General features: G+C 38.1%; 1 long non-coding RNA gene across 1 annotated transcript; it reads right to left on the bottom strand.

Moving 5' to 3' along the window:
* Nucleotides 1-473: 473 nt before the first annotated feature.
* Nucleotides 474-2,259, bottom strand: LOC148762485 (uncharacterized). The gene is made up of 3 exons (XR_016026232.1): nt 2,165-2,259; nt 1,428-1,512; nt 474-589 (listed from the first exon to the last, which is right to left on the bottom strand). It is a non-coding gene; the product is annotated as an uncharacterized LOC148762485 (long non-coding RNA).
* Between the last annotated feature and the right edge of the window lie 4,391 nt (nt 2,260-6,650).

The following is a 6,650-nucleotide window of genomic DNA, read 5'->3' as shown; positions in this document are numbered from 1 at the left end:
AATCGCCGCGACGTCCCGATTGACACTCATTATCCGGAATGCCAACCGGAACCCCGCAAGGCTTACATATCAGTTTCTTTCCTTTCTTGTGAGCAATCATTGTTAGATATCGAGTCTTTAGAGAATATATACTATTTTAGATCAAAAACAATCAAAATAAAATTTTCGCCACATAGGGGTATTTTGGTCATTTTTTTCTCAAAAATTTCAAAACTGGCTAAAACGTAATATACAAGTACAAAATACATAATTCATATTCAAAATGAGTTTAAAAGTCTAAAATCTTCATTTAAAACGAAATTACGATTATTTGAATAAAATAAGAAAATAAAAGAAATATTAAGGGAAATATTCTATTTTCTTATAAAACAATATTTATAAAGTTATACGTGAATAATTTTTATAGCGTAAAAGCTAAATAAATTTATACATACTGAAATACAGTAAGCCAAAATATTTAATTTAATTTACAATAACCAGAGGGCCCCCGAATAAACAAAAGTAAAGAGGACTGTGAACCTACGATTTGGAAAATGCAGATCCAATAGTAGTCCTCGATGAGATCAGCTATCTACAGTCTATACTGAACCTGAAATGGGTGGAAAGGAGTTGGGTGAGATTTTGCAATCCCAATGAGTAAACAGACATTATCATAAATATCTAAAGGCGAGTAAAATGGAGGCAAGTTTAAACAATAAATTTCAACCCATTTCATAATGTTTTCAATTTATTTCTTAAACCATAAAATATTTGTAATTTACCAAAACAATTGTTAAGGCTTATGTCTTTTATTAAAACAAGGCTCAAGCCAAAACTAATCCTCGGGGATACCTTGGCCGAGGCATCTAACCGAGTCCGCCAAGGGTGTTAAAATATTCACACGTGAAACACATTTTTATTTTTAAAACCAGCCGTCCCTTGGCGTTGGCCGAGTTACACATTCACGTGGGGGTTCGACGTGAAGTGAGCTCTAATACTACCCCGGGAGTTACCCTCCTCGCCTCTACAACCGGAGTAACTATATAACTGGGTTTACCGTGCCCCTCTAATAGGCAGTCCACGGAAACCCGTCACTGCAGTGACTAACCCACCAATTTTAATAAAATTTCGACAGTATAGCGTGGCTTTTATTTATTTATCCAGCCTGCATAGTAAAATCAACTTACATAAATTTCCCAATGCATTCACAAAATATAGCCACATATACTCATTTCTCATAAGCCATTCCTAGGAAAATATATATTTTTCAAGTCAATTTGTAGCCTCCAATTACTCAATTTCATAATCAATACAATATATTTTTATTTGTCACATTTATTCCTAAAACATCAAAAATCCCGTTTTAATCTCGTTCTCATTTCATAAAATACATAAAGGGCATTTAAAATAAACTCTAGATAATTTACAATAATAATAAGTTTACTCACCGTTTGTACAAAATAAAAGCTTTCAAGCGCCCCGATCACTACTCGTCGGGTACGACTTCTTTGCCTTTTCCGGAAGGCTCTCCTCCTAGACACATTACAAAAATTTACACAATTCATCACATTGATGCTAAATCACTATATAATTAACTTAAATCCTATACTAATGCATGGTATGAAATGCAATAGCCTAAAACGACTTAAATGCGGTATTAACCTATTTTTGGCACTTTGCCCGATAAATTGCTAACGCGCTCCATTTTAGCTCTAAATCATCCCATTCTCTCTCCAACATTTCTAACCATTAAATATCAGCCAATAACCTTCTAAAAACAACAAAATCAGCTCACTCCCTTCCTTGGAAAATTCGGCCAAAAATGGGACATTAACTCGGTAAATTTTCTACTTTGTTTTTCTATCACGTTTAATCGTTTTTCATCATTTCTCTTCATTTTCCTTAGAATAAAATCAATTCATCATCATTGTACAGCATTGAGCATCCAGCCAAGAGTGGGTATTGTGAAAATTTACTGATTTCTTGCCCAATTTAATTTCTAAACACATTTAACTAACTAAAACTATCAATTTAACTAAAAATCAAAACCTAAAAATTTCAATTTCTCTCTCCTAGAATTTCGTCCAGCCCTTGATATCACTTTTTGATCTCTCTCCTCAAGCATGCTAAATGGAAATAAAGGCATAGGAAAGGTAGAAATCAAGCTAAAATCGAAAAATCTTACCGTTAGACGCGTAAACGGTCGAAAACCGCGAATTTCTCTTTGAATTTTCTTGTTTCTCTTTGGTTTTTCTTTTCTTCTTCCTTTCCTCTCTATTTCCTCTGTTTTTCTTCCTTATGGCCGGCCAGCACTCAAAATTTGGGTTTAAATGGCTGACTTTTCATTAAAATAATATTATTTCATTAAAAAATGCCATGTGTCACTTTCCCATTGGCCCATTTTTAAAATTTCATCCATTTGTTTCCAAATTTTCACCATACACTTGTCTCATATATTCATAGCTTAGATAAAATTCTCAGACTCATCCAAAGTCTCGGTGGAGTAATTTTTGCAATTTACACTTTTGCCCCCGTAAAAGTCAAAAATTACATTTTTGCCCCAAAAATTGAAAAATTGCCCATAGACATATTTTTCATCCCTTATACTCATACCATTCTCCAATTTGTCAAATTTGATCAAAATTCTCTCAAAATCTCAAATTTTGTCCATGGGTGGCAAAATTACGATTTTGCCCCTACACTCCAAAAATCACCAGAATTAAACTTTTTTCACTTCCTATCATTAAATTATACTCCAAATAGTTAATCTTGGTCAAAAATTTCACTCCATGATCAAATTATTATCTTAGGTGGCAAAATGACGATTTTGCCCTTGAATATCAAAATTTCTAATTTTACCCCAAATGAACCCTCGAACTCCGAACAATCATTTTTAGTCATTCCTGAACTATAAAATATTAAATTTCATCCTACAATTCCTATTTGAACTAGTTCGAGGTTAAATCAACTCAAGTGTACCGTTAGGTACGATATCGAGTTTCGTCTTTTCTTATGTGCTTTCCTAGCATAATAACATGCTACTCAGTGCATGTATGTCATGACATGTATTTATAGGGTCGGGTTTTACAATACTACCCCCCTAAAAATAAAATTTTGACCTCAAAATTTCACTTACCAGATTCAACAAATAGATGCGGGTATTGGTTCCTCATCTGATGCTCTACTTCCCATGTCATTTCCTCCATTCGAGCATTTTTCCACAATACTTTGACCATTGAAATACTCTTGTTTCTCAGTACTCGATCCTTTCGATCCAAGATACTCACAGGTTGTACCTCGAACTTCAAATCGTCATGCAACTCGATCGGAGGTGCTTCGAGGACGTGAGAGGGATCTGGTACATATTTCTTAAGCATGGAGACATGGAAAACGTTGTGGATCCGATCTAACTCTGGAGGTAATTCTAACCGATAAGCCACTGGTCCAATCCTTTCAATTATTCGGAATGGTCCAATATATCTCGGGTTGAGCTTTCCCCTCTTCGCAAATCGAATCACACCTTTCATTATCCAATAAAACACCATAATTTATCATGATAGTATAATCAATAAGATTTAATACTTCAAAGTATTCAAATTATTACCTTTCCAAGGAGAAACCTTAAGAAAAACTTTATCATCGATCTCAAACTCCAAGTCTTTTCTCCGTTTATCTGCATAGCTCTTCTGCCTATCCTGGGCTACCTTTAGCCTCTCTCGTATAACCTTGATCTTGTCATTAGTTAGCTCGATCAATTCCACACCCACTAACTTCCTTTCACCTACTTCATCCCAACAGAGCGGAGTTCGGCACTTCCTTCCATACAAAGCCTCGTATGGTGCCATCCCAATACTAGACTGAAAACTGTTATTATACGCGAACTCCACCAATGGCAAATGTCTGTCCCAACTCCCAATAAAGTCAATGACACAAGCCCGTAACATATCCTCCAAGGTCTGGATAGTCCTCTCTGACTGACCATCCGTCTGTGGGTGAAAAGCAGTGCTAAATTTCAATTTGGTTCCGAGAGCTTCTTGAAATTTCGGCCAGAATCGAGAAGTGAATCGAGGATCTCGATCTGACACTATAGAAACGGGAACTCCATGTAGCCTCACAATCTCATCTATATAGAGCTGAGCCAGCTTCTCAATAGAGTATGTACTATGGACAGCTAAAAAATGAGCGGACTTAGTCAACCGATCTACGATCACCCAGATCGCATCCTTTCCCCTCTGTGTCCGCGATAATCCCAAAACAAAATCCATAGTTACATGCTCCCATTTCCACTCGGGAACAGGTAAAGACTGAAGTGTACCTGCTGGCCTCTGATGCTCCGCCTTAACTTGCTGACATACGAGACACTTTGCTACGAATTCTGCTACGTCTCGCTTCATACCCGGCCACCAATAATTCTCCCTGATAGTCCTATACATCTTGGTGCTTCCGGGATGCAATGCATAGGCAGATGAATGGGCTTCTTCCATGATCGCTTGTCTCAACTGGTTTCCCTCAGGAATACAAACTTGATCTTTAAACATCAAGACGTTATCCTCTCCAAATCTGAACTCACTGACTCCCCCATCGGTCAGTTTTTGAATTTCTTTTCTTAACTCATCATCAGACCTCTGAATGTCCTTGATCTGATTAAGTAACGAAGGTCGCACAATGAAGTTTGCCAATAAGGATCCATCCTCACCATTTCTCAACTGGACCCCAAGAGATTTCATCTCCATTAATGCTGAAAAATAACAACTCTGAAGTGCTGCTAAAGACGATGAAGACTTACGACTTAAGGCATCAGCTACAACGTTCGCCTTTCCCGGATGATAGTCTATCACCAAGTCATAATCTTTTATCAACTCCAACCATCGCCTTTGCCTCAAATTAAGCTCCTTTTAGGTGAGCAAATATTTTAAACTCTTATGATCCGTAAATATCCGACAATGCTCACCATACAAGTAATGCCTCCAGATTTTTAAAGCAAACACCACTGCTGCTAACTCTAAATCATGGGTAGGGTAATTTGCTTCATGTCTCTTTAGCTGTCTAGAAGCATAAGCCACAACTTTTTCATCCTGCATCAATACGCACCCTAACCCCAACTTTGAGGCATCACTATATACTACAAATCCCTTACCATTAACAGGAAGTGTTAAAACGGGAGCGGAGGTTAACCTGTTCTTTAGCTCCTGAAATCGATTCTCACAAACATCATCCCACACAAACTTAACTCCCTTACGAGTTAGACGGGTCAAAGGAGCTGCTATTAAGGAAAACCCCTGAACAAACCTCCGATAATAACCGGCTAATCCGAGAAAACTACGAATCTCCGTCACTGTCTTAGGTTGCTCCCATTGTAAAATTGCCTCTACTTTCTTAGGATCAACATATATTCCAGTTCTAGATACTACGTGTCCCAAGAATACCACTTCCTGTAACCAAAACTCACACTTCGAAAACTTTGCATACAACTGTCTTTCCCTCAAAGTTTGTAATACTATACGCAAGTGGGCAGCGTGCTCATCATTATCTCTCGAGTAAACCAGTATGTCATCAATGAACACAATAACAAACTTGTCCAAGTAAGGGTGGAACACCCTATTCATGAGATCCATAAAAGCTGCCGGTGCGTTAGTTAACCCGAAAGGCATGACCAAGAACTCATAATGACCGTACCGAGTCCTGAACGCTGTCTTGGGTACATCTTGTTCTTTAATCCTCAACTGATGATACCCAGACCTTAGATCAACCTTGGAAAACACTGTAGCTCCCTGTAATTGATCGAAAAGATCATCAATCCTCGGTAACGGATACTTGTTCTTAATGGTCATTCTGTTAAGCTGTCGGTAATCGATACATAATCGAAGTGTACCGTCTTTCTTTTTCACAAATAAAACCGGTGCTCCCCATGGAGATATACTAGGGCGTATAAAACCCTTGTCCACCAACTCTTGCAATTGTACTTTCAACTCCTTCAACTCTGCCGGAGCCATTCTATATGGAGGGATAGAAATAGGTGTGGTACCCGGAAGTAAATCAATAGGGAACTCAAGCTCTCGATCAGGAGGCAGTCCCGGTAAATCATCAGGAAATACATCAGGAAACTCACTTACTATCGGGACATCCTCTAACTTAGGTTCCCCATTTGAAGTATCAATCACGTATGCCAAATAAGCCGGATACCCTTTTTGCACTAATTTCGAAGCTTTGATGGCCGAGATTACACAAGACGGTAATACTCGACGTTTCCCTACAAACACAATCTCTGCTCCCTCCGAATTTCGGAGAATAACTTCCTTTCGGAAACAATCCACGTTCGCCCGATGTGCAGTTAACCAGTCCATACCCAATATTAGATCAAAATCCAAGATCTCTAGAGGAATTAAGTCACCCCTAAATTCTTCCTCGCCTACCCTTACCCCACAGTCTCTATAACAACTGTTTCTAACTAGCTTTTCTCCTAAAGGGGTATGAATTACAATTTCTTCCTCTAATGGTGACAAGTTTCTATCAGCAATTGATGCAAATGTGGTGCTCATATAAGACCTATCTGAGCCAGAATCTATCAAAACATAAGCATCTTTATCAAATAAAGACATAGTACCTGTCACTGCTCCAGGTCGGACTTGTGCCTCATCTTCCGTCACAGCGAAAACTCTTGTCGAGGTACG

Source organism: Theobroma cacao, chromosome 5 (assembly GCF_053813885.1).
Source record: "Theobroma cacao isolate CCN51 chromosome 5, ASM5381388v1, whole genome shotgun sequence".
NCBI classification, from domain to species: domain Eukaryota; kingdom Viridiplantae; phylum Streptophyta; class Magnoliopsida; order Malvales; family Malvaceae; genus Theobroma; species Theobroma cacao.
Note: the sequence above shows the minus strand (reverse complement) of the source record. Positions and strands in the feature narration are given on the sequence as shown.